We start from the raw sequence: 20,444 nt of genomic DNA, 5'->3' as shown, positions 1-20,444 counted from the left end.
ACATTTTGGACTGAGTAACACAACCAAAAAAGCAGCACTCCCTCTCTCAAGATACACTTAGAAAGCACTTGATTTCAAGGGGGTGCCAGGAATTGAATGTGAGAAATTGTCTAATAAGGGACATTTTTCACTGAGTAAAATATTCTAAAAAAAGAGTCTACTCTCAAAATACTCTTTGAAAGAACTTGATTTTAAGGGGGCATCAGGATTTAATCCTGGAACCTCTTGATCTGCAGTCAAATGCTCTACCACTGAGCTATACCCCTCTGCTAGAAACTGTCTAAAGGTGGAAAAATTGTCTAATAAGGGAAATTATAGCTGGAGATCAACAAAAACTGATAAAGAACACCTTCTCTCTGAAAACATACCTAGGTAAAATATTTGATTTCAAGATGACAAAAAATTACAATCTGAGACCTATTGATCTGAAGTCTGTTGCACTTCCACCTCTGTTAGGAACTGTCTGACAGAGAAAAACCATTGAATGAGGGACATTTTGGACTGAGTAACATAACCAAAAAAGCAGCACTCCCTCTCTCAAGATACACTTAGAAAGCACTTGATTTCAAGGGGTGCCAGGAATTGAATGTGAGAAATTGTCTAATAAGGGACATTTTTCACTGAGTAAAATATTCTAAAAAAGAGTCTCTACTCTCAAAATACTCTTTGAAAGCACTTGATTTTAAGGGGGCATCAGGATTTGAACCTGGGACCTCTTGATCTGCAGTCAAATGCTCTACCACTGAGCTATACCCCCTCTGCTAGAAACTATCTAAAGGTGGAAAAAATTATAATAAGGGACATTATAGCAGGAGATCAACAAAAACTGATAAAGAAAACCTTCTCTCTGAAAACATACCTAGGTAAAATATTTGATTTCAAGATGACAAAACAATTACAATCTGAGACCTATTGATCTGAAGTCTGTTGCACTTCCACCTCTGTTAGGAACTGTCTGACAGAGAAAAACCATTGAATGAGGGACATTTTGGACTGAGTAACACAACCAAAAAAGCAGCACTCCCTCTCTCAAGATACACTTAGAAAGCACTTGATTTCAAGGGGTGCCAGGAATTGAATGTGAGAAATTGTCTAATAAGGGACATTTTTCACTGAGTAAAATATTCTAAAAAAAGAGTCTACTCTCAAAATACTCTTTGAAAGAACTTGATTTTAAGGGGGCATCAGGATTTGAACCTGGGACCTCTTGATCTGCAGTCAAATGCTCTACCACTGAGCTATACCCCTCTGCTAGAAACTGTCTAAAGGTGGAAAAATTGTCTAATAAGGGAAATTATAGCTGGAGATCAACAAAAACTGATAAAGAACACCTTCTCTCTGAAAACATACCTAGGTAAAATATTTGATTTCAAGATGACAAAAAATTACAATCTGAGACCTATTGATCTGAAGTCTGTTGCACTTCCACCTCTGTTAGGAACTGTCTGACAGAGAAAAACCATTGAATGAGGGACATTTTGGACTGAGTAACATAACCAAAAAAGCAGCACTCCCTCTCTCAAGATACACTTAGAAAGCACTTGATTTCAAGGGGTGCCAGGAATTGAATGTGAGAAATTGTCTAATAAGGGATTTTTTCACTGAGTAAAATATTCTAAAAAAGAGTCCTACTCTCAAAATACTCTTTGAAAGAACTTGATTTTAAGGGGGCATCAGGATTTGAACCTGGGACCTCTTGATCTGCAGTCAAATGCTCTACCACTGAGCTATACCCTCTACCAGAAAAATCTAAAGGTGGAAAAAAATTATAATAAGGGACATTATAGCAGGAGATCAACAAAAACTGATAAAGAAAACCTTCTCTCTGAAAACATACCTAGGTAAAATATTTGATTTCAAGATGACAAAACAATTACAATCTGAGACCTATTGATCTGAAGTCTGTTGCACTTCCACCTCTGTTAGGAACTGTCTGACAGAGAAAAACCATTGAATGAGGGACATTTTGGACTGAGTAACACAACCAAAAAAGCAGCACTCCCTCTCTCAAGATACACTTAGAAAGCACTTGATTTCAAGGGGGTGCCAGGAATTGAATGTGAGAAATTGTCTAATAAGGGACATTTTTCACTGAGTAAAATATTCTAAAAAAAGAGTCTACTCTCAAAATACTCTTTGAAAGAACTTGATTTTAAGGGGGCATCAGGATTTAATCCTGGAACCTCTTGATCTGCAGTCAAATGCTCTACCACTGAGCTATACCCCCTCTGCTAGAAACTGTCTAAAGGTGGAAAAATTGTCTAATAAGGGAAATTATAGCTGGAGATCAACAAAAACTGATAAAGAACACCTTCTCTCTGAAAACATACCTAGGTAAAATATTTGATTTCAAGATGACAAAAAATTACAATCTGAGACCTATTGATCTGAAGTCTGTTGCACTTCCACCTCTGTTAGGAACTGTCTGACAGAGAAAAACCATTGAATGAGGGACATTTTGGACTGAGTAACATAACCAAAAAAGCAGCACTCCCTCTCTCAAGATACACTTAGAAAGCACTTGATTTCAAGGGGGTGCCAGGAATTGAACGTGAGAAATTGTCTAATAAGGGATTTTTTTCACTGAGTAAAATATTCTAAAAAAGAGTCCTCTACTCTCAAAATACTCTTTGAAAGCACTTGATTTTAAGGGGGCATCAGGATTTGAACCTGGGACCTCTTGATCTGCAGTCAAATGCTCTACCACTGAGCTATACCCCCTCTACCAGAATATCTAAAGGTGGAAAAAATATAATAAGGGACATTATAGCAGGAGATCAACAAAAACTGATAAAGAAAACCTTCTCTCTGAAAACATACCTAGGTAAAATATTTGATTTCAAGATGACAAAACAATTACAATCTGAGACCTATTGATCTGAAGTCTGTTGCACTTCCACCTCTGTTAGGAACTGTCTGACAGAGAAAAACCATTGAATGAGGGACATTTTGGACTGAGTAACACAACCAAAAAAGCAGCACTCCCTCTCTCAAGATACACTTAGAAAGCACTTGATTTCAAGGGGGTGCCAGGAATTGAATGTGAGAAATTGTCTAATAAGGGACATTTTTCACTGAGTAAAATATTCTAAAAAAAGAGTCTACTCTCAAAATACTCTTTGAAAGAACTTGATTTTAAGGGGGCATCAGGATTTAATCCTGGAACCTCTTGATCTGCAGTCAAATGCTCTACCACTGAGCTATACCCCCTCTGCTAGAAACTGTCTAAGTGGAAAAATTGTCTAATAAGGGAAATTATAGCTGGAGATCAACAAAAACTGATAAAGAACACCTTCTCTCTGAAAACATACCTAGGTAAAATATTTGATTTCAAGATGACAAAAAATTACAATCTGAGACCTATTGATCTGAAGTCTGTTGCACTTCCACCTCTGTTAGGAACTGTCTGACAGAGAAAAACCATTGAATGAGGGACATTTTGGACTGAGTAACATAACCAAAAAAGCAGCACTCCCTCTCTCAAGATACACTTAGAAAGCACTTGATTTCAAGGGGTGCCAGGAATTGAATGTGAGAAATTGTCTAATAAGGGACATTTTTCACTGAGTAAAATATTCTAAAAAAAGAGTCTACTCTCAAAATACTCTTTGAAAGAACTTGATTTTAAGGGGGCATCAGGATTTGAACCTGGGACCTCTTGATCTGCAGTCAAATGCTCTACCACTGAGCTATACCCCCTCTGCCAGAAAAATCTAAAGGTGGAAAAAAATATAATAAGGGACATTATAGCAGGAGATCAACAAAAACTGATAAAGAAAACCTTCTCTCTGAAAACATACCTAGGTAAAATATTTGATTTCAAGATGACAAAACAATTACAATCTGAGACCTATTGATCTGAAGTCTGTTGCACTTCCACCTCTGTTAGGAACTGTCTGACAGAGAAAAACCATTGAATGAGGGACATTTTGGACTGAGTAACACAACCAAAAAAGCAGCACTCCCTCTCTCAAGATACACTTAGAAAGCACTTGATTTCAAGGGGTGCCAGGAATTGAATGTGAGAAATTGTCTAATAAGGGACATTTTTCACTGAGTAAAATATTCTAAAAAAAGAGTCTACTCTCAAAATACTCTTTGAAAGAACTTGATTTTAAGGGGGCATCAGGATTTGAACCTGGGACCTCTTGATCTGCAGTCAAATGCTCTACCACTGAGCTATACCCCTCTGCTAGAAACTGTCTAAAGGTGGAAAAATTGTCTAATAAGGGAAATTATAGCTGGAGATCAACAAAAACTGATAAAGAACACCTTCTCTCTGAAAACATACCTAGGTAAAATATTTGATTTCAAGATGACAAAAAATTACAATCTGAGACCTATTGATCTGAAGTCTGTTGCACTTCCACCTCTGTTAGGAACTGTCTGACAGAGAAAAACCATTGAATGAGGGACATTTTGGACTGAGTAACATAACCAAAAAAGCAGCACTCCCTCTCTCAAGATACACTTAGAAAGCACTTGATTTCAAGGGGTGCCAGGAATTGAATGTGAGAAATTGTCTAATAAGGGACATTTTTCACTGAGTAAAATATTCTAAAAAAGAGTCTACTCTCAAAATACTCTTTGAAAGAACTTGATTTTAAGGGGGCATCAGGATTTGAACCTGGGACCTCTTGATCTGCAGTCAAATGCTCTACCACTGAGCTATACCCCTCTGCCAGAAACTATCTAAAGGTGGAAAAAAATATAATAAGGGGACATTATAGCAGGAGATCAACAAAAACTGATAAAGAAAACCTTCTCTCTGAAAACATACCTAGGTAAAATATTTGATTTCAAGATGACAAAACAATTACAATCTGAGACCTATTGATCTGAAGTCTGTTGCACTTCCACCTCTGTTAGGAACTGTCTGACAGAGAAAAACCATTGAATGAGGGACATTTTGGACTGAGTAACATAACCAAAAAAGCAGCACTCCCTCTCTCAAGATACACTTAGAAAGCACTTGATTTCAAGGGGTGCCAGGAATTGAATGTGAGAAATTGTCTAATAAGGGACATTTTTCACTGAGTAAAATATTCTAAAAAAAGAGTCTACTCTCAAAATACTCTTTGAAAGAACTTGATTTTAAGGGGGCATCAGGATTTGAACCTGGGACCTCTTGATCTGCAGTCAAATGCTCTACCACTGAGCTATACCCCCTCTGCCAGAAAAATCTAAAGGTGGAAAAAAATATAATAAGGGACATTATAGCAGGAGATCAACAAAAACTGATAAAGAAAACCTTCTCTCTGAAAACATACCTAGGTAAAATATTTGATTTCAAGATGACAAAACAATTACAATCTGAGACCTATTGATCTGAAGTCTGTTGCACTTCCACCTCTGTTAGGAACTGTCTGACAGAGAAAAACCATTGAATGAGGGACATTTTGGACTGAGTAACATAACCAAAAAAGCAGCACTCCCTCTCTCAAGATACACTTAGAAAGCACTTGATTTCAAGGGGGTGCCAGGAATTGAATGTGAGAAATTGTCTAATAAGGGACATTTTTCACTGAGTAAAATATTCTAAAAAAAGAGTCTACTCTCAAAATACTCTTTGAAAGAACTTGATTTTAAGGGGGCATCAGGATTTGAACCTGGGACCTCTTGATCTGCAGTCAAATGCTCTACCACTGAGCTATACCCCCTCTGCTAGAAACTGTCTAAAGGTGGAAAAATTGTCTAATAAGGGAAATTATAGCTGGAGATCAACAAAAACTGATAAAGAACACCTTCTCTCTGAAAACATACCTAGGTAAAATATTTGATTTCAAGATGACAAAAAAATTACAATCTGAGACCTATTGATCTGAAGTCTGTTGCACTTCCACCTCTGTTAGGAACTGTCTGACAGAGAAAAACCATTGAATGAGGGACATTTTGGACTGAGTAACATAACCAAAAAAGCAGCACTCCCTCTCTCAAGATACACTTAGAAAGCACTTGATTTCAAGGGGGTGCCAGGAATTGAATGTGAGAAATTGTCTAATAAGGGATTTTTTTCACTGAGTAAAATATTCTAAAAAAAGAGTCTACTCTCAAAATACTCTTTGAAAGAACTTGATTTTAAGGGGGCATCAGGATTTGAACCTGGGACCTCTTGATCTGCAGTCAAATGCTCTACCACTGAGCTATACCCCTCTGCCAGAAAAATCTAAAGGTGGAAAAAAATTATAATAAGGGACATTATAGCAGGAGATCAACAAAAACTGATAAAGAAAACCTTCTCTCTGAAAACATACCTAGGTAAAATATTTGATTTCAAGATGACAAAACAATTACAATCTGAGACCTATTGATCTGAAGTCTGTTGCACTTCCACCTCTGTTAGGAACTGTCTGACAGAGAAAAACCATTGAATGAGGGACATTTTGGACTGAGTAACACAACCAAAAAAGCAGCACTCCCTCTCTCAAGATACACTTAGAAAGCACTTGATTTCAAGGGGGTGCCAGGAATTGAATGTGAGAAATTGTCTAATAAGGGACATTTTTCACTGAGTAAAATATTCTAAAAAAAGAGTCTACTCTCAAAATACTCTTTGAAAGAACTTGATTTTAAGGGGGCATCAGGATTTAATCCTGGAACCTCTTGATCTGCAGTCAAATGCTCTACCACTGAGCTATACCCCTCTGCTAGAAACTGTCTAAAGGTGGAAAAATTGTCTAATAAGGGAAATTATAGCTGGAGATCAACAAAAACTGATAAAGAAACCTTCTCTCTGAAAACATACCTAGGTAAAATATTTGATTTCAAGATGACAAAAAATTACAATCTGAGACCTATTGATCTGAAGTCTGTTGCACTTCCACCTCTGTTAGGAACTGTCTGACAGAGAAAAACCATTGAATGAGGGACATTTTGGACTGAGTAACATAACCAAAAAAGCAGCACTCCCTCTCTCAAGATACACTTAGAAAGCACTTGATTTCAAGGGGGTGCCAGGAATTGAATGTGAGAAATTGTCTAATAAGGGACATTTTTCACTGAGTAAAATATTCTAAAAAAGAGTCCTCTACTCTCAAAATACTCTTTGAAAGCACTTGATTTTAAGGGGGCATCAGGATTTGAACCTGGGACCTCTTGATCTGCAGTCAAATGCTCTACCACTGAGCTATACCCCCTCTACCAGAAAAAATCTAAAGGTGGAAAAAATTATAATAAGGGACATTATAGCAGGAGATCAACAAAAACTGATAAAGAAAACCTTCTCTCTGAAAACATACCTAGGTAAAATATTTGATTTCAAGATGACAAAACAATTACAATCTGAGACCTATTGATCTGAAGTCTGTTGCACTTCCACCTCTGTTAGGAACTGTCTGACAGAGAAAAACCATTGAATGAGGGACATTTTGGACTGAGTAACATAACCAAAAAAGCAGCACTCCCTCTCTCAAGATACACTTAGAAAGCACTTGATTTCAAGGGGGTGCCAGGAATTGAATGTGAGAAATTGTCTAATAAGGGACATTTTTCACTGAGTAAAATATTCTAAAAAAAGAGTCTACTCTCAAAATACTCTTTGAAAGAACTTGATTTTAAGGGGGCATCAGGATTTGAACCTGGGACCTCTTGATCTGCAGTCAAATGCTCTACCACTGAGCTATACCCCCTCTGCTAGAAACTATCTAAAGGTGGAAAAAAATATATAATAAGGGACATTATAGCAGGAGATCAACAAAAACTGATAAAGAAAACCTTCTCTCTGAAAACATACCTAGGTAAAATATTTGATTTCAAGATGACAAAACAATTACAATCTGAGACCTATTGATCTGAAGTCTGTTGCACTTCCACCTCTGTTAGGAACTGTCTGACAGAGAAAAACCATTGAATGAGGGACATTTTGGACTGAGTAACACAACCAAAAAAGCAGCACTCCCTCTCTCAAGATACACTTAGAAAGCACTTGATTTCAAGGGGGTGCCAGGAATTGAATGTGAGAAATTGTCTAATAAGGGACATTTTTCACTGAGTAAAATATTCTAAAAAAAGAGTCTACTCTCAAAATACTCTTTGAAAGAACTTGATTTTAAGGGGGCATCAGGATTTGAACCTGGGACCTCTTGATCTGCAGTCAAATGCTCTACCACTGAGCTATACCCCCTCTGCTAGAAACTGTCTAAAGGTGGAAAAATTGTCTAATAAGGGAAATTATAGCTGGAGATCAACAAAAACTGATAAAGAACACCTTCTCTCTGAAAACATACATACCTAGGTAAAATATTTGATTTCAAGATGACAAAAAATTACAATCTGAGACCTATTGATCTGAAGTCTGTTGCACTTCCACCTCTGTTAGGAACTGTCTGACAGAGAAAAACCATTGAATGAGGGACATTTTGGACTGAGTAACATAACCAAAAAAGCAGCACTCCCTCTCTCAAGATACACTTAGAAAGCACTTGATTTCAAGGGGTGCCAGGAATTGAATGTGAGAAATTGTCTAATAAGGGACATTTTTCACTGAGTAAAATATTCTAAAAAAAGAGTCTACTCTCAAAATACTCTTTGAAAGAACTTGATTTTAAGGGGGCATCAGGATTTGAACCTGGGACCTCTTGATCTGCAGTCAAATGCTCTACCACTGAGCTATACCTCCTCTGCTAGAAATAATCTAAAGGTGGAAAAAAATATAATAAGGGACATTATAGCAGGAGATCAACAAAAACTGATAAAGAACACCTTCTCTCTGAAAACATACCTAGGTAAAATATTTGATTTCAAGATGACAAAACAATTACAATCTGAGACCTATTGATCTGAAGTCTGTTGCACTTCCACCTCTGTTAGGAACTGTCTGACAGAGAAAAACCATTGAATGAGGGACATTTTGGACTGAGTAACATAACCAAAAAAGCAGCACTCCCTCTCTCAAGATACACTTAGAAAGCACTTGATTTCAAGGGGTGCCAGGAATTGAATGTGAGAAATTGTCTAATAAGGGACATTTTTCACTGAGTAAAATATTCTAAAAAAGAGTCTACTCTCAAAATACTCTTTGAAAGAACTTGATTTTAAGGGGGCATCAGGATTTGAACCTGGGACCTCTTGATCTGCAGTCAAATGCTCTACCACTGAGCTATACCCCTCTGCCAGAAACTATCTAAAGGTGGAAAAAAATATAATAAGGGACATTATAGCAGGAGATCAACAAAAACTGATAAAGAAAACCTTCTCTCTGAAAACATACCTAGGTAAAATATTTGATTTCAAGATGACAAAACAATTACAATCTGAGACCTATTGATCTGAAGTCTGTTGCACTTCCACCTCTGTTAGGAACTGTCTGACAGAGAAAAACCATTGAATGAGGGACATTTTGGACTGAGTAACATAACCAAAAAAGCAGCACTCCCTCTCTCAAGATACACTTAGAAAGCACTTGATTTCAAGGGGTGCCAGGAATTGAATGTGAGAAATTGTCTAATAAGGGACATTTTTCACTGAGTAAAATATTCTAAAAAAAGAGTCTACTCTCAAAATACTCTTTGAAAGAACTTGATTTTAAGGGGGCATCAGGATTTGAACCTGGGACCTCTTGATCTGCAGTCAAATGCTCTACCACTGAGCTATACCCCCTCTGCTAGAAACTGTCTAAAGGTGGAAAAAAATTGTCTAATAAGGGAATTATAGCTGGAGATCAACAAAAACTGATAAAGAACACCTTCTCTCTGAAAACATACCTAGGTAAAATATTTGATTTCAAGATGACAAAAAATTACAATCTGAGACCTATTGATCTGAAGTCTGTTGCACTTCCACCTCTGTTAGGAACTGTCTGACAGAGAAAAACCATTGAATGAGGGACATTTTGGACTGAGTAACATAACCAAAAAGCAGCACTCCCTCTCTCAAGATACACTTAGAAAGCACTTGATTTCAAGGGGTGCCAGGAATTGAATGTGAGAAATTGTCTAATAAGGGACATTTTTCACTGAGTAAAATATTCTAAAAAAGAGTCCTCTACTCTCAAAATACTCTTTGAAAGAACTTGATTTTAAGGGGGCATCAGGATTTGAACCTGGGACCTCTTGATCTGCAGTCAAATGCTCTACCACTGAGCTATACCCCCTCTGCCAGAAACTATCTAAAGGTGGAAAAAATATATAATAAGGGACATTATAGCAGGAGATCAACAAAAACTGATAAAGAAAACCTTCTCTCTGAAAACATACCTAGGTAAAATATTTGATTTCAAGATGACAAAACAATTACAATCTGAGACCTATTGATCTGAAGTCTGTTGCACTTCCACCTCTGTTAGGAACTGTCTGACAGAGAAAAACCATTGAATGAGGGACATTTTGGACTGAGTAACATAACCAAAAAAGCAGCACTCCCTCTCTCAAGATACACTTAGAAAGCACTTGATTTCAAGGGGGTGCCAGGAATTGAATGTGAGAAATTGTCTAATAAGGGACATTTTTCACTGAGTAAAATATTCTAAAAAAAGAGTCTACTCTCAAAATACTCTTTGAAAGAACTTGATTTTAAGGGGGCATCAGGATTTAACCTGGAACCTCTTGATCTGCAGTCAAATGCTCTACCACTGAGCTATACCCCCTCTGCTAGAAACTGTCTAAAGGTGGAAAAATTGTCTAATAAGGGAAATTATAGCTGGAGATCAACAAAAACTGATAAAGAACACCTTCTCTCTGAAAACATACCTAGGTAAAATATTTGATTTCAAGATGACAAAAAATTACAATCTGAGACCTGAGACTATTGATCTGAAGTCTGTTGCACTTCCACCTCTGTTAGGAACTGTCTGACAGAGAAAAACCATTGAATGAGGGACATTTTGGACTGAGTAACATAACCAAAAAAGCAGCACTCCCTCTCTCAAGATACACTTAGAAAGCACTTGATTTCAAGGGGGTGCCAGGAATTGAATGTGAGAAATTGTCTAATAAGGGATTTTTTTCACTGAGTAAAATATTCTAAAAAAGAGTCCTCTACTCTCAAAATACTCTTTGAAAGCACTTGATTTTAAGGGGGCATCAGGATTTGAACCTGGGACCTCTTGATCTGCAGTCAAATGCTCTACCACTGAGCTATACCCCCTCTACCAGAAAAATCTAAAGGTGGAAAAAATTATAATAAGGGACATTATAGCAGGAGATCAACAAAAACTGATAAAGAAAACCTTCTCTCTGAAAACATACCTAGGTAAAATATTTGATTTCAAGATGACAAAACAATTACAATCTGAGACCTATTGATCTGAAGTCTGTTGCACTTCCACCTCTGTTAGGAACTGTCTGACAGAGAAAAACCATTGAATGAGGGACATTTTGGACTGAGTAACATAACCAAAAAAGCAGCACTCCCTCTCTCAAGATACACTTAGAAAGCACTTGATTTCAAGGGGTGCCAGGAATTGAATGTGAGAAATTGTCTAATAAGGGACATTTTTCACTGAGTAAAATATTCTAAAAAAGAGTCTACTCTCAAAATACTCTTTGAAAGAACTTGATTTTAAGGGGGCATCAGGATTTGAACCTGGAACCTCTTGATCTGCAGTCAAATGCTCTACCACTGAGCTATACCCCCTCTGCTAGAAACTGTCTAAAGGTGGAAAAATTGTCTAATAAGGGAAATTATAGCTGGAGATCAACAAAAACTGATAAAGAACACCTTCTCTCTGAAAACATACCTAGGTAAAATATTTGATTTCAAGATGACAAAAAATTACAATCTGAGACCTATTGATCTGAACCTATTGTCTTGTTGCACTTCCACCTCTGTTAGGAACTGTCTGACAGAGAAAAACCATTGAATGAGGGACATTTTGGACTGAGTAACATAACCAAAAAAGCAGCACTCCCTCTCTCAAGATACACTTAGAAAGCACTTGATTTCAAGGGGTGCCAGGAATTGAATGTGAGAAATTGTCTAATAAGGGACATTTTTCACTGAGTAAAATATTCTAAAAAAGAGTCCTCTACTCTCAAAATACTCTTTGAAAGAACTTGATTTTAAGGGGGCATCAGGATTTGAACCTGGGACCTCTTGATCTGCAGTCAAATGCTCTACCACTGAGCTATACCCCCTCTACCAGAAAAAATCTAAAGGTGGAAAAAAAATATAATAAGGGACATTATAGCAGGAGATCAACAAAAACTGATAAAGAAAACCTTCTCTCTGAAAACATACCTAGGTAAAATATTTGATTTCAAGATGACAAAACAATTACAATCTGAGACCTATTGATCTGAAGTCTGTTGCACTTCCACCTCTGTTAGGAACTGTCTGACAGAGAAAAACCATTGAATGAGGGACATTTTGGACTGAGTAACATAACCAAAAAAGCAGCACTCCCTCTCTCAAGATACACTTAGAAAGCACTTGATTTCAAGGGGTGCCAGGAATTGAATGTGAGAAATTGTCTAATAAGGGACATTTTTCACTGAGTAAAATATTCTAAAAAAAGAGTCTACTCTCAAAATACTCTTTGAAAGAACTTGATTTTAAGGGGGCATCAGGATTTAATCCTGGAACCTCTTGATCTGCAGTCAAATGCTCTACCACTGAGCTATACCCCCTCTGCTAGAAACTGTCTAAAGGTGGAAAAATTGTCTAATAAGGGAAATTATAGCTGGAGATCAACAAAAACTGATAAAGAACACCTTCTCTCTGAAAACATACCTAGGTAAAATATTTGATTTCAAGATGACAAAAAATTACAATCTGAGACCTATTGATCTGAAGTCTGTTGCACTTCCACCTCTGTTAGGAACTGTCTGACAGAGAAAAACCATTGAATGAGGGACATTTTGGACTGAGTAACATAACCAAAAAAGCAGCACTCCCTCTCTCAAGATACACTTAGAAAGCACTTGATTTCAAGGGGTGCCAGGAATTGAATGTGAGAAATTGTCTAATAAGGGACATTTTTCACTGAGTAAAATATTCTAAAAAAAGAGTCTACTCTCAAAATACTCTTTGAAAGAACTTGATTTTAAGGGGGCATCAGGATTTGAACCTGGGACCTCTTGATCTGCAGTCAAATGCTCTACCACTGAGCTATACCCCCTCTACCAGAAAAAATCTAAAGGTGGAAAAAATTATAATAAGGGACATTATAGCAGGAGATCAACAAAAACTGATAAAGAAAACCTTCTCTCTGAAAACATACCTAGGTAAAATATTTGATTTCAAGATGACAAAACAATTACAATCTGAGACCTATTGATCTGAAGTCTGTTGCACTTCCACCTCTGTTAGGAACTGTCTGACAGAGAAAAACCATTGAATGAGGGACATTTTGGACTGAGTAACATAACCAAAAAAGCAGCACTCCCTCTCTCAAGATACACTTAGAAAGCACTTGATTTCAAGGGGTGCCAGGAATTGAATGTGAGAAATTGTCTAATAAGGGACATTTTTCACTGAGTAAAATATTCTAAAAAAAGAGTCTACTCTCAAAATACTCTTTGAAAGAACTTGATTTTAAGGGGGCATCAGGATTTGAACCTGGGACCTCTTGATCTGCAGTCAAATGCTCTACCACTGAGCTATACCCCCTCTGCCAGAAACTATCTAAAGGTGGAAAAAAATATAATAAGGGACATTATAGCAGGAGATCAACAAAAACTGATAAAGAAAACCTTCTCTCTGAAAACATACCTAGGTAAAATATTTGATTTCAAGATGACAAAACAATTACAATCTGAGACCTATTGATCTGAAGTCTGTTGCACTTCCACCTCTGTTAGGAACTGTCTGACAGAGAAAAACCATTGAATGAGGGACATTTTGGACTGAGTAACATAACCAAAAAAGCAGCACTCCCTCTCTCAAGATACACTTAGAAAGCACTTGATTTCAAGGGGTGCCAGGAATTGAATGTGAGAAATTGTCTAATAAGGGACATTTTTCACTGAGTAAAATATTCTAAAAAAAGAGTCTACTCTCAAAATACTCTTTGAAAGAACTTGATTTTAAGGGGGCATCAGGATTTAATCCTGGAACCTCTTGATCTGCAGTCAAATGCTCTACCACTGAGCTATACCCCCTCTGCTAGAAACTGTCTAAAGGTGGAAAAATTGTCTAATAAGGGAAATTATAGCTGGAGATCAACAAAAACTGATAAAGAACACCTTCTCTCTGAAAACATACCTAGGTAAAATATTTGATTTCAAGATGACAAAAAATTACAATCTGAGACCTATTGATCTGAAGTCTGTTGCACTTCCACCTCTGTTAGGAACTGTCTGACAGAGAAAAAAACCATTGAATGAGGGACATTTTGGACTGAGTAACATAACCAAAAAAGCAGCACTCCCTCTCTCAAGATACACTTAGAAAGCACTTGATTTCAAGGGGTGCCAGGAATTGAATGTGAGAAATTGTCTAATAAGGGACATTTTTCACTGAGTAAAATATTCTAAAAAAAGAGTCTACTCTCAAAATACTCTTTGAAAGAACTTGATTTTAAGGGGGCATCAGGATTTGAACCTGGGACCTCTTGATCTGCAGTCAAATGCTCTACCACTGAGCTATACCCCCTCTGCCAGAAAAAATCTAAAGGTGGAAAAAATATATAATAAGGGACATTATAGCAGGAGATCAACAAAAACTGATAAAGAAAACCTTCTCTCTGAAAACATACCTAGGTAAAATATTTGATTTCAAGATGACAAAACAATTACAATCTGAGACCTATTGATCTGAAGTCTGTTGCACTTCCACCTCTGTTAGGAACTGTCTGACAGAGAAAAACCATTGAATGAGGGACATTTTGGACTGAGTAACATAACCAAAAAAGCAGCACTCCCTCTCTCAAGATACACTTAGAAAGCACTTGATTTCAAGGGGTGCCAGGAATTGAATGTGAGAAATTGTCTAATAAGGGACATTTTTCACTGAGTAAAATATTCTAAAAAAAGAGTCTACTCTCAAAATACTCTTTGAAAGAACTTGATTTTAAGGGGGCATCAGGATTTAATCCTGGAACCTCTTGATCTGCAGTCAAATGCTCTACCACTGAGCTATACCCCCTCTGCTAGAAACTGTCTAAAGGTGGAAAAATTGTCTAATAAGGGAAATTATAGCTGGAGATCAACAAAAACTGATAAAGAACACCTTCTCTCTGAAAACATACCTAGGTAAAATATTTGATTTCAAGATGACAAAAAATTACAATCTGAGACCTATTGATCTGAAGTCTGTTGCACTTCCACCTCTGTTAGGAACTGTCTGACAGAGAAAAACCATTGAATGAGGGACATTTGGACTGAGTAACATAACCAAAAAAGCAGCACTCCCTCTCTCAAGATACACTTAGAAAGCACTTGATTTCAAGGGGTGCCAGGAATTGAATGTGAGAAATTGTCTAATAAGGGACATTTTTCACTGAGTAAAATATTCTAAAAAAAGAGTCTACTCTCAAAATACTCTTTGAAAGAACTTGATTTTAAGGGGGCATCAGGATTTGAACCTGGGACCTCTTGATCTGCAGTCAAATGCTCTACCACTGAGCTATACCCGCTCTGCCAGAAAAATCTAAAGGTGGAAAAAATTATAATAAGGGACATTATAGCAGGAGATCAACAAAAACTGATAAAGAAAACCTTCTCTCTGAAAACATACCTAGGTAAAATATTTGATTTCAAGATGACAAAACAATTACAATCTGAGACCTATTGATCTGAAGTCTGTTGCACTTCCACCTCTGTTAGGAACTGTCTGACAGAGAAAAACCATTGAATGAGGGACATTTTGGACTGAGTAACATAACCAAAAAAGCAGCACTCCCTCTCTCAAGATACACTTAGAAAGCACTTGATTTCAAGGGGGTGCCAGGAATTGAATGTGAGAAATTGTCTAATAAGGGACATTTTTCACTGAGTAAAATATTCTAAAAAAAGAGTCTACTCTCAAAATACTCTTTGAAAGAACTTGATTTTAAGGGGGCATCAGGATTTGAACCTGGGACCTCTTGATCTGCAGTCAAATGCTCTACCACTGAGCTATACCCCCTCTGCCAGAAACTATCTAAAGGTGGAAAAAAATATAATAAGGGACATTATAGCAGGAGATCAACAAAAACTGATAAAGAAAACCTTCTCTCTGAAAACATACCTAGGTAAAATATTTGATTTCAAGATGACAAAACAATTACAATCTGAGACCTATTGATCTGAAGTCTGTTGCACTTCCACCTCTGTTAGGAACTGTCTGACAGAGAAAAACCATTGAATGAGGGACATTTTGGACTGAGTAACATAACCAAAAAAGCAGCACTCCCTCTCTCAAGATACACTTAGAAAGCACTTGATTTCAAGGGGTGCCAGGAATTGAATGTGAGAAATTGTCTAATAAGGGACATTTTTCACTGAGTAAAATATTCTAAAAAAAGAGTCTACTCTCAAAATACTCTTTGAAAGAACTTGATTTTAAGGGGGCATCAGGATTTAATCCTGGAACCTCTTGATCTGCAGTCAAATGCTCTACCACTGAGCTATACCCCTCTGCTAGAAACTGTCTAAAGGTGGAAAAATTGTCTAATAAGGGAAATTATAGCTGGAGATCAACAAAAACTGATAAAGAACACCTTCTCTCTGAAAACATACCTAGGTAAAATATTTGATTTCAAGATGACAAAAAATTACAATCTGAGACCTATTGATCTGAAGTCTGTTGCACTTCCACCTCTGTTAGGAACTGTCTGACAGAGAAAAACCATTGAATGAGGGACATTTTGGACTGAGTAACATAACCAAAGCAGCACTCCCTCTCTCAAGATACACTTAGAAAGCACTTGATTTCAAGGGGTGCCAGGAATTGAATGTGAGAAATTGTCTAATAAGGGACATTTTTCACTGAGTAAAATATTCTAAAAAAAGAGTCTACTCTCAAAATACTCTTTGAAAGAACTTGATTTTAAGGGGGCATCAGGATTTGAACCTGGGACCTCTTGATCTGCAGTCAAATGCTCTACCACTGAGCTATACCCCCTCTGCCAGAAACTATCTAAAGGTGGAAAAAAATATAATAAGGGACATTATAGCAGGAGATCAACAAAAACTGATAAAGAAAACCTTCTCTCTGAAAACATACCTAGGTAAAATATTTGATTTCAAGATGACAAAACAATTACAATCTGAGACCTATTGATCTGAAGTCTGTTGCACTTCCACCTCTGTTAGGAACTGTCTGACAGAGAAAAACCATTGAATGAGGGACATTTTGGACTGAGTAACATAACCAAAAGCAGCACTCCCTCTCTCAAGATACACTTAGAAAGCACTTGATTTCAAGGGGTGCCAGGAATTGAATGTGAGAAATTGTCTAATAAGGGACATTTTTCACTGAGTAAAATATTCTAAAAAAGAGTCTACTCTCAAAATACTCTTTGAAAGAACTTGATTTTAAGGGGGCATCAGGATTTGAACCTGGAACCTCTTGATCTGCAGTCAAATGCTCTACCACTGAGCTATACCCCTCTGCTAGAAACTGTCTAAAGGTGGAAAAATTGTCTAATAAGGGAAATTATAGCTGGAGATCAACAAAAACTGATAAAGAACACCTTCTCTCTGAAAACATACCTAGGTAAAATATTTGATTTCAAGATGACAAAACAATTACAATCTGAGACCTATTGATCTGAAGTCTGTTGCACTTCCACCTCTGTTAGGAACTGTCTGACAGAGAAAAACCATTGAATGAGGGACATTTTGGACTGAGTAACATAACCAAAAAAGCAGCACTCCCTCTCTCAAGATACACTTAGAAAGCACTTGATTTCAAGGGGTGCCAGGAATTGAATGTGAGAAATTGTCTAATAAGGGACATTTTTCACTGAGTAAAATATTCTAAAAAAAGAGTCTACTCTCAAAATACTCTTTGAAAGAACTTGATTTTAAGGGGGCATCAGGATTTGAACCTGGGACCTCTTGATCTGCAGTCAAATGCTCTACCACTGAGCTATACCCCCTCTACCAGAAAAAATCTAAAGGTGGAAAAAAATATAATAAGGGACATTATAGCAGGAGATCAACAAAAACTGATAAAGAAAACCTTCTCTCTGAAAACATACCTAGGTAAAATATTTGATTTCAAGATGACAAAACAATTACAATCTGAGACCTATTGATCTGAAGTCTGTTGCACTTCCACCTCTGTTAGGAACTGTCTGACAGAGAAAAACCATTGAATGAGGGACATTTTGGACTGAGTAACATAACCAAAAAAGCAGCACTCCCTCTCTCAAGACACTTAGAAAGCACTTGATTTCAAGGGGTGCCAGGAATTGAATGTGAGAAATTGTCTAATAAGGGACATTTTTCACTGAGTAAAATATTCTAAAAAAAGAGTCTACTCTCAAAATACTCTTTGAAAGAACTTGATTTTAAGGGGGCATCAGGATTTAATCCTGGAACCTCTTGATCTGCAGTCAAATGCTCTACCACTGAGCTATACCCCTCTGCTAGAAACTGTCTAAAGGTGGAAAAATTGTCTAATAAGGGAAATTATAGCTGGAGATCAACAAAAACTGATAAAGAACACCTTCTCTCTGAAAACATACCTAGGTAAAATATTTGATTTCAAGATGACAAAAAATTACAATCTGAGACCTATTGATCTGAAGTCTGTTGCACTTCCACCTCTGTTAGGAACTGTCTGACAGAGAAAAACCATTGAATGAGGGACATTTTGGACTGAGTAACATAACCAAAAAAGCAGCACTCCCTCTCTCAAGATACACTTAGAAAGCACTTGATTTCAAGGGGTGCCAGGAATTGAATGTGAGAAATTGTCTAATAAGGGACATTTTTCACTGAGTAAAATATTCTAAAAAAAGAGTCTACTCTCAAAATACTCTTTGAAAGAACTTGATTTTAAGGGGGCATCAGGATTTGAACCTGGGACCTCTTGATCTGCAGTCAAATGCTCTACCACTGAGCTATACCCCCTCTACCAGAAAAAATCTAAAGGTGGAAAAAATTATAATAAGGGACATTATAGCAGGAGATCAACAAAAACTGATAAAGAAAACCTTCTCTCTGAAAACATACCTAGGTAAAATATTTGATTTCAAGATGACAAAACAATTACAATCTGAGACCTATTGATCTGAAGTCTGTTGCACTTCCACCTCTGTTAGGAACTGTCTGACAGAGAAAAACCATTGAATGAGGGACATTTTGGACTGAGTAACATAACCAAAAAAGCAGCACTCCCTCTCTCAAGATACACTTAGAAAGCACTTGATTTCAAGGGGTGCCAGGAATTGAATGTGAGAAATTGTCTAATAAGGGACATTTTTCACTGAGTAAAATATTCTAAAAAAGAGTCTACTCTCAAAATACTCTTTGAAAGAACTTGATTTTAAGGGGGCATCAGGATTTGAACCTGGAACCTCTTGATCTGCAGTCAAATGCTCTACCACTGAGCTATACCCCTCTGCTAGAAACTGTCTAAAGGTGGAAAAATTGTCTAATAAGGGAATTATAGCTGGAGATCAACAAAAACTGATAAAGAACACCTTCTCTCTGAAAACATACCTAGGTAAAATATTTGATTTCAAGATGACAAAACAATTACAATCTGAGACCTATTGATCTGAAGTCTGTTGCACTTCCACCTCTGTTAGGAACTGTCTGACAGAGAAAAACCATTGAATGAGGGACATTTTGGACTGAGTAACATAACCAAAAAAGCAGCACTCCCTCTCTCAAGATACACTTAGAAAGCACTTGATTTCAAGGGTGCCAGGAATTGAATGTGAGAAATTGTCTAATAAGGGACATTTTTCACTGAGTAAAATATTCTAAAAAAGAGTCTACTCTCAAAATACTCTTTGAAAGAACTTGATTTTAAGGGGGCATCAGGATTTGAACCTGGGACCTCTTGATCTGCAGTCAAATGCTCTACCACTGAGCTATACCCCTCTCTACCAGAAAAATCTAAAGGTGGAAAAAAATATAATAAGGGACATTATAGCAGGAGATCAACAAAAACTGATAAAGAAAACCTTCTCTCTGAAAACATACCTAGGTAAAATATTTGATTTCAAGATGACAAAACAATTACAATCTGAGACCTATTGATCTGAAGTCTGTTGCACTTCCACCTCTGTTAGGAACTGTCTGACAGAGAAAAACCATTGAATGAGGGACATTTTGGACTGAGTAACATAACCAAAAAAGCAGCACTCCCTCTCTCAAGATACACTTAGAAAGCACTTGATTTCAAGGGGTGCCAGGAATGAATGTGAGAAATTGTCTAATAAGGGACATTTTTCACTGAGTAAAATATTCTAAAAAAGAGTCTACTCTCAAAATACTCTTTGAAAGAACTTGATTTTAAGGGGGCATCAGGATTTGAACCTGGAACCTCTTGATCTGCAGTCAAATGCTCTACCACTGAGCTATACCCCCTCTGCTAGAAACTGTCTAAAGGTGGAAAAATTGTCTAAT

At 37.0% G+C, this 20,444-nt stretch overlaps 42 non-coding genes across 42 annotated transcripts; all 42 read right to left on the bottom strand.

Annotated features, from left to right (window-relative positions):
* Positions 1 to 194: 194 nt before the first annotated feature.
* trnac-gca lies at positions 195 to 266 on the bottom strand. Its single transcript has one exon. It is a non-coding gene; the product is annotated as a tRNA-Cys (tRNA).
* A 419-nt stretch (positions 267 to 685) lies between these two features.
* Positions 686 to 757, bottom strand: trnac-gca. Its single transcript has one exon. It is a non-coding gene; the product is annotated as a tRNA-Cys (tRNA).
* Positions 758 to 1,176: 419 nt separating this feature from the next.
* Positions 1,177 to 1,248, bottom strand: trnac-gca. Its single transcript has one exon. It is a non-coding gene; the product is annotated as a tRNA-Cys (tRNA).
* Positions 1,249 to 1,665: 417 nt separating this feature from the next.
* trnac-gca lies at positions 1,666 to 1,737 on the bottom strand. The gene has a single exon. It is a non-coding gene; the product is annotated as a tRNA-Cys (tRNA).
* Positions 1,738 to 2,155: 418 nt separating this feature from the next.
* trnac-gca lies at positions 2,156 to 2,227 on the bottom strand. The gene has a single exon. It is a non-coding gene; the product is annotated as a tRNA-Cys (tRNA).
* A 422-nt stretch (positions 2,228 to 2,649) lies between these two features.
* Positions 2,650 to 2,721, bottom strand: trnac-gca. Its single transcript has one exon. It is a non-coding gene; the product is annotated as a tRNA-Cys (tRNA).
* A 417-nt stretch (positions 2,722 to 3,138) lies between these two features.
* Positions 3,139 to 3,210, bottom strand: trnac-gca. The gene has a single exon. It is a non-coding gene; the product is annotated as a tRNA-Cys (tRNA).
* A 417-nt stretch (positions 3,211 to 3,627) lies between these two features.
* Positions 3,628 to 3,699, bottom strand: trnac-gca. Its single transcript has one exon. It is a non-coding gene; the product is annotated as a tRNA-Cys (tRNA).
* Positions 3,700 to 4,117: 418 nt separating this feature from the next.
* trnac-gca lies at positions 4,118 to 4,189 on the bottom strand. The gene has a single exon. It is a non-coding gene; the product is annotated as a tRNA-Cys (tRNA).
* A 417-nt stretch (positions 4,190 to 4,606) lies between these two features.
* trnac-gca lies at positions 4,607 to 4,678 on the bottom strand. Its single transcript has one exon. It is a non-coding gene; the product is annotated as a tRNA-Cys (tRNA).
* Positions 4,679 to 5,097: 419 nt separating this feature from the next.
* trnac-gca lies at positions 5,098 to 5,169 on the bottom strand. Its single transcript has one exon. It is a non-coding gene; the product is annotated as a tRNA-Cys (tRNA).
* Positions 5,170 to 5,588: 419 nt separating this feature from the next.
* Positions 5,589 to 5,660, bottom strand: trnac-gca. Its single transcript has one exon. It is a non-coding gene; the product is annotated as a tRNA-Cys (tRNA).
* Positions 5,661 to 6,081: 421 nt separating this feature from the next.
* trnac-gca lies at positions 6,082 to 6,153 on the bottom strand. The gene has a single exon. It is a non-coding gene; the product is annotated as a tRNA-Cys (tRNA).
* A 419-nt stretch (positions 6,154 to 6,572) lies between these two features.
* Positions 6,573 to 6,644, bottom strand: trnac-gca. The gene has a single exon. It is a non-coding gene; the product is annotated as a tRNA-Cys (tRNA).
* Positions 6,645 to 7,064: 420 nt separating this feature from the next.
* On the bottom strand, positions 7,065 to 7,136 carry trnac-gca. Its single transcript has one exon. It is a non-coding gene; the product is annotated as a tRNA-Cys (tRNA).
* Positions 7,137 to 7,556: 420 nt separating this feature from the next.
* trnac-gca lies at positions 7,557 to 7,628 on the bottom strand. The gene has a single exon. It is a non-coding gene; the product is annotated as a tRNA-Cys (tRNA).
* Positions 7,629 to 8,050: 422 nt separating this feature from the next.
* trnac-gca lies at positions 8,051 to 8,122 on the bottom strand. The gene has a single exon. It is a non-coding gene; the product is annotated as a tRNA-Cys (tRNA).
* A 423-nt stretch (positions 8,123 to 8,545) lies between these two features.
* Positions 8,546 to 8,617, bottom strand: trnac-gca. The gene has a single exon. It is a non-coding gene; the product is annotated as a tRNA-Cys (tRNA).
* A 418-nt stretch (positions 8,618 to 9,035) lies between these two features.
* trnac-gca lies at positions 9,036 to 9,107 on the bottom strand. Its single transcript has one exon. It is a non-coding gene; the product is annotated as a tRNA-Cys (tRNA).
* Positions 9,108 to 9,525: 418 nt separating this feature from the next.
* trnac-gca lies at positions 9,526 to 9,597 on the bottom strand. Its single transcript has one exon. It is a non-coding gene; the product is annotated as a tRNA-Cys (tRNA).
* Positions 9,598 to 10,018: 421 nt separating this feature from the next.
* On the bottom strand, positions 10,019 to 10,090 carry trnac-gca. The gene has a single exon. It is a non-coding gene; the product is annotated as a tRNA-Cys (tRNA).
* Positions 10,091 to 10,511: 421 nt separating this feature from the next.
* On the bottom strand, positions 10,512 to 10,582 carry trnac-gca. Its single transcript has one exon. It is a non-coding gene; the product is annotated as a tRNA-Cys (tRNA).
* A 428-nt stretch (positions 10,583 to 11,010) lies between these two features.
* Positions 11,011 to 11,082, bottom strand: trnac-gca. Its single transcript has one exon. It is a non-coding gene; the product is annotated as a tRNA-Cys (tRNA).
* A 417-nt stretch (positions 11,083 to 11,499) lies between these two features.
* On the bottom strand, positions 11,500 to 11,571 carry trnac-gca. Its single transcript has one exon. It is a non-coding gene; the product is annotated as a tRNA-Cys (tRNA).
* A 428-nt stretch (positions 11,572 to 11,999) lies between these two features.
* Positions 12,000 to 12,071, bottom strand: trnac-gca. The gene has a single exon. It is a non-coding gene; the product is annotated as a tRNA-Cys (tRNA).
* Positions 12,072 to 12,491: 420 nt separating this feature from the next.
* Positions 12,492 to 12,563, bottom strand: trnac-gca. The gene has a single exon. It is a non-coding gene; the product is annotated as a tRNA-Cys (tRNA).
* A 419-nt stretch (positions 12,564 to 12,982) lies between these two features.
* trnac-gca lies at positions 12,983 to 13,054 on the bottom strand. Its single transcript has one exon. It is a non-coding gene; the product is annotated as a tRNA-Cys (tRNA).
* Positions 13,055 to 13,473: 419 nt separating this feature from the next.
* Positions 13,474 to 13,545, bottom strand: trnac-gca. The gene has a single exon. It is a non-coding gene; the product is annotated as a tRNA-Cys (tRNA).
* A 419-nt stretch (positions 13,546 to 13,964) lies between these two features.
* Positions 13,965 to 14,036, bottom strand: trnac-gca. Its single transcript has one exon. It is a non-coding gene; the product is annotated as a tRNA-Cys (tRNA).
* A 421-nt stretch (positions 14,037 to 14,457) lies between these two features.
* trnac-gca lies at positions 14,458 to 14,529 on the bottom strand. Its single transcript has one exon. It is a non-coding gene; the product is annotated as a tRNA-Cys (tRNA).
* Positions 14,530 to 14,949: 420 nt separating this feature from the next.
* On the bottom strand, positions 14,950 to 15,021 carry trnac-gca. The gene has a single exon. It is a non-coding gene; the product is annotated as a tRNA-Cys (tRNA).
* Positions 15,022 to 15,439: 418 nt separating this feature from the next.
* On the bottom strand, positions 15,440 to 15,511 carry trnac-gca. The gene has a single exon. It is a non-coding gene; the product is annotated as a tRNA-Cys (tRNA).
* A 419-nt stretch (positions 15,512 to 15,930) lies between these two features.
* trnac-gca lies at positions 15,931 to 16,002 on the bottom strand. Its single transcript has one exon. It is a non-coding gene; the product is annotated as a tRNA-Cys (tRNA).
* A 419-nt stretch (positions 16,003 to 16,421) lies between these two features.
* Positions 16,422 to 16,493, bottom strand: trnac-gca. The gene has a single exon. It is a non-coding gene; the product is annotated as a tRNA-Cys (tRNA).
* Positions 16,494 to 16,908: 415 nt separating this feature from the next.
* Positions 16,909 to 16,980, bottom strand: trnac-gca. Its single transcript has one exon. It is a non-coding gene; the product is annotated as a tRNA-Cys (tRNA).
* A 416-nt stretch (positions 16,981 to 17,396) lies between these two features.
* On the bottom strand, positions 17,397 to 17,468 carry trnac-gca. The gene has a single exon. It is a non-coding gene; the product is annotated as a tRNA-Cys (tRNA).
* A 419-nt stretch (positions 17,469 to 17,887) lies between these two features.
* trnac-gca lies at positions 17,888 to 17,959 on the bottom strand. Its single transcript has one exon. It is a non-coding gene; the product is annotated as a tRNA-Cys (tRNA).
* A 417-nt stretch (positions 17,960 to 18,376) lies between these two features.
* On the bottom strand, positions 18,377 to 18,448 carry trnac-gca. Its single transcript has one exon. It is a non-coding gene; the product is annotated as a tRNA-Cys (tRNA).
* A 418-nt stretch (positions 18,449 to 18,866) lies between these two features.
* On the bottom strand, positions 18,867 to 18,938 carry trnac-gca. Its single transcript has one exon. It is a non-coding gene; the product is annotated as a tRNA-Cys (tRNA).
* A 418-nt stretch (positions 18,939 to 19,356) lies between these two features.
* On the bottom strand, positions 19,357 to 19,428 carry trnac-gca. Its single transcript has one exon. It is a non-coding gene; the product is annotated as a tRNA-Cys (tRNA).
* Positions 19,429 to 19,844: 416 nt separating this feature from the next.
* trnac-gca lies at positions 19,845 to 19,916 on the bottom strand. The gene has a single exon. It is a non-coding gene; the product is annotated as a tRNA-Cys (tRNA).
* Positions 19,917 to 20,333: 417 nt separating this feature from the next.
* On the bottom strand, positions 20,334 to 20,405 carry trnac-gca. Its single transcript has one exon. It is a non-coding gene; the product is annotated as a tRNA-Cys (tRNA).
* Between the last annotated feature and the right edge of the window lie 39 nt (positions 20,406 to 20,444).

Source organism: Oncorhynchus gorbuscha, unplaced genomic scaffold (genome assembly GCF_021184085.1).
Source record: "Oncorhynchus gorbuscha isolate QuinsamMale2020 ecotype Even-year unplaced genomic scaffold, OgorEven_v1.0 Un_scaffold_2513, whole genome shotgun sequence".
In the NCBI taxonomy this organism is placed as follows: domain Eukaryota; kingdom Metazoa; phylum Chordata; class Actinopteri; order Salmoniformes; family Salmonidae; genus Oncorhynchus; species Oncorhynchus gorbuscha.
Note: the sequence above shows the minus strand (reverse complement) of the source record. Positions and strands in the feature narration are given on the sequence as shown.